We start from the raw sequence: 3,869 nt of genomic DNA, 5'->3' as shown, positions 1-3,869 counted from the left end.
CTAGTTCAGCCCCCTCCTTAAGCAGGAAATCCTATACTATTTCAGACAAATTGTTCTCCAATCTCTTCTTAGAAACCTCGTGTTGGAACATCCATAACACAGCAGTCTTCTCAGGCATGAAGGATCCCAGAGCTATAGAAGGGGCTGAAGTTTGCTTCCCAAGGTCAGAAGAACAACGCTGGTCTTGGAAACCAAATGCAGTATTAGGCTCTTCTCCCTTCTCTCCTTATCACTATCACTATTGGTGGTTTCCAGTGTTGGAAATCCCTTATGTTGGAAAGGTCTAAAACAGGAGTGTCCAACTCAAGGCTTGGGGGCTTGTGGGGTACTTCTATCTGGCCCATAGGGTCACCCTGGAAACAGCAAAGGACTGGTCGCTAGTGCTTCTGCCAGCGAAAATGGGCTCCCGAGCTCCTGTTTTCAGCTGCCCCGATCTTCTGCAACCCTTTGCCAATAAAAATGGAGCTTGGGAGGCATTCTGAGCTCCATTTTCACTGGCAGAGGGTTGCAGGTCGTGGAAGCCAAAAACAGAGCTCGGGAGCCCGTTTTCACTGGCAGAGTGCTCGGGCCACCACAGGGGCCAACAGGAGTGATGTTGAGCCCCCCCCCAGGTCAAACACTGCGGCCCTCAATGAAATAAGTTTGACACCCCTGATCTAAAAGCATTGTGCAATCAGAGTTGGGCTGGGGGGGGGGGGAGGCAGGGGAAGAACCATCCAGGAATGAGTTTAAGAGAGAAATGCATCTCCCATTTATTTCTATCTTGGTGGAACTACATCATTGGGCAATTTTGGACTCTCCCAGTCTTAACACAAAATTACATTTTATGTCATTTCATAAAATGAAAACATTTACTCGAGAGGAAAACAGCCTCTTTGAGCTCTTCAGGGAATTTTTTTAAAAAAATAAATAGATCATTTCCTAAGCTCAATCTGGGCACTAAATCAAGTTTGGATTACTCTCCAGTGTACCGAACAGAATTTCCTCCACTGTGCAGTGTGAACTCCCTCCCTCTCCCAGAATGTTATGCCAATGCAACTCACTTTGCGGTGCCACTCACTTGTTCTGAGTGTTTGTGTATATGTGGCTGAGTTGCTTGGGCTTACTCCTCCCAATCAACAAATGCCATTTCTTTAAGCTAAAGACAGTTGTTTGATGCATGCGTATGTTTGGTGTGCCAGGATGAAGACACGAGCCAATGTTAGCAGTATTTAGAACCATCGCTTTAGGTTTCAACAAAAAGCATCACCTGGTAAGTTTTGGAAATATTTCAAATACAAATCCACTATGTTGTGAAATATTCAGTGTTGAAGAGATACTGTAGACATGCTTATATTGTCACTGACAAACTAGTCACAATATAGTAATGCATTGGTAATATAGTTTAGAAATCTGTGAAATTTTCCTGGATGCACACACAGCAAATTCATTATTGATCGTTTGTAACATGGGGTATAAAAGTGGCATCACTTGGTCAGTTCTCTTGGATTTTTCTCTTAAAAGATGGAAAATACTACACTCTTTGAAGCAGCTGTAAGGTTGCAACCACCCAAGTTCTTGGCATTGTCTTTAATTGAAGAAGCTGTAATTCAATGTACTGAAGATTCCATCTGTTTGCATTGCTTATTGTTAAAAGTGTCATTAAACTTGTTTATTACCCACCGTGAAGACAAAGTGTATTTTTACTAGTCCTGTATTTTTCCTCTTCATAGATTTGTCAGGCTGGTACAATATCAGGTTCCACCACAAAACCGCGGACGACAAAATCGCGGTCGACGAAAGCGCGCATTTGACGTCATCACAGCGCGACGAAAACATCGCGCTGTGATCGAAAAATGTAAAAATAAAGCGAAAACCTTACCCTAACCCCCCCCAAACCTAACCCTAAACCTAACCCTTAACCTAACCGTTAACCTAACGCTAAACCTAACGCTAACCCTTAACCTAACGCTAAACGTAACCCTAACGCTCTAAACCTTAACCTAACCCTAACCCTAACCCTTACCTTTATGTGAATCGGCTTGCTTTAATTTTATTTTTATTTCAATTTTTAATTTTTTTCATCGCGCTGTGATGATGTCAAATGCGCGCTTTCGGCGATTGCGCTTTTGTGGACCGCGGTTTTGACGGGTCACGCAATATCATTAGTAGTACAACTAGCAAATAATTCTCAGAGTTGTGCAGAGATTCAGATACAGAATTGGGATCATGCGCATAATCTATATCCCAAAAATTTAATACAGCCAGGATTTTCTCCAGTCATGTGACTACCTTTTGCAGAGGATATATGAACTTCGGGGGGGGGGGGTGGAATGTGTTTGGTTTAAAGTATTTCCTCCAGATGCCAAGTGACCCCCCATATCACATTTTGCCCTTTAATTTCAAGCCTAGCATGTTGTTTTAGTAAATAGGGGGAAAAAATACTCAATAGTTGGAACGATTTATGACCCCCCAAAAGGAGTTATTGGGAATGATTTCAACATAAAACACCCCAGACTTGTTCTAATTGCATTTTCTCTCTTCACAAGATTTGTAGATTTCGAGTTAATGAAAAAGCCTTTACTAATGCAGTTATGTAATGGTTTTAATAGTTGTAGCACCTTTTGGCTTAGGGGACTTTATGAATCAGTTTAATCAGTAACCATGAGTAAGCAAAGTAAGCATGAAGAGTCTCAAAAGTATTCTAAATCCAATCAAGTGTGGTTTATTCAATTATCTTTGCTGAAAGTGATCTTAATTTAGCATGAAACAGCACACCAATCTGAACAGATGCCATTTCAACACTTTCAGCACAGAAATTAGTAATTGGCAGGTAGGACTAGGTCCCTTATGTTCTTTTCTAATTATAACAGACTAAAAATTCTCCAGTGTAGCTGTATATTGCAACACAGTGGCTGGTTTTGCTTTAAGACCTAAGTGGCTTACAGATCCTTCTGTAATGGCTGAATTCACACCAAAAAAACACATTATGGCTTAGTGCAGTGTTTCTCAACCTTGGCAACTTGAAGATGTCCGGACTTCAACTCCCAGAATTTCCTAGCCAGCATTCGCTGGCTGGGGAATTCTGGGAGTTGAAGTCCGGACATCTTCAAGTTGCCAAGGTTGAGAAATACTGGCTTAGTGTGCTGTGAAAACGCATCCTTTAGTAGAGAGCAGTTCCATTACTTTTGAAGACAAACATGAATGCTTACAGTGCACGTAAATTACATTTACACATTACTCAGCCTTCTGGATCGCGATATTTTCCAAGAAATGTAACCTCTTTCTCTAAATAAGTATCTTGCAAAAAAGATGGCATTCTTTAATTTTTTAATAAGGCCAATCAATTTATTTAAGTCCATCTACTTTCACATATTTATACAGTATAAAATAAAGATCCCTATCGGTACTTAAGGTTGAAATATACCCTACAAATGTATTGCAACTGGTCATTAAAATGCAAGTCAAAAGGAGCACATGGTATACAAAATAAATATGTAAATATAACCCCTGGATAGTATTTCTAAAAACATTTTACCAAACAGAAGAAATGACATAAAGCTCTTACTACAGAGTTTACCTTTAAAAAATTATATATAGGAACTTTTTATTGCTTTTCCTTCTGAACAAATAAAATATTGGGGCAAGAATTTGAAAAGCAAATATAGAAAAGTTGGCCTAAATTATTCCTCCCCTCTACAAAGTGATTTTGAAGTTGATGTAAGGAAAGAGGAAATTTTGAGGATGCACAACTAAACGAATCCAAAACTTTACCAAAGGGTACAACCAATATTCAAAGAATAAATCAACTTTGAAAAGTAACGGAGTAAAAGCAGCTGGCATATTCTCTGAATCCACAAATGCCTTGAGGAAAATGATATCTTGCATGC

This window comes from Thamnophis elegans, chromosome 3, assembly GCF_009769535.1.
Source record: "Thamnophis elegans isolate rThaEle1 chromosome 3, rThaEle1.pri, whole genome shotgun sequence".
NCBI lineage: Eukaryota > Metazoa > Chordata > Lepidosauria > Squamata > Colubridae > Thamnophis > Thamnophis elegans.
This window is presented reverse-complemented; position numbering follows the sequence as displayed.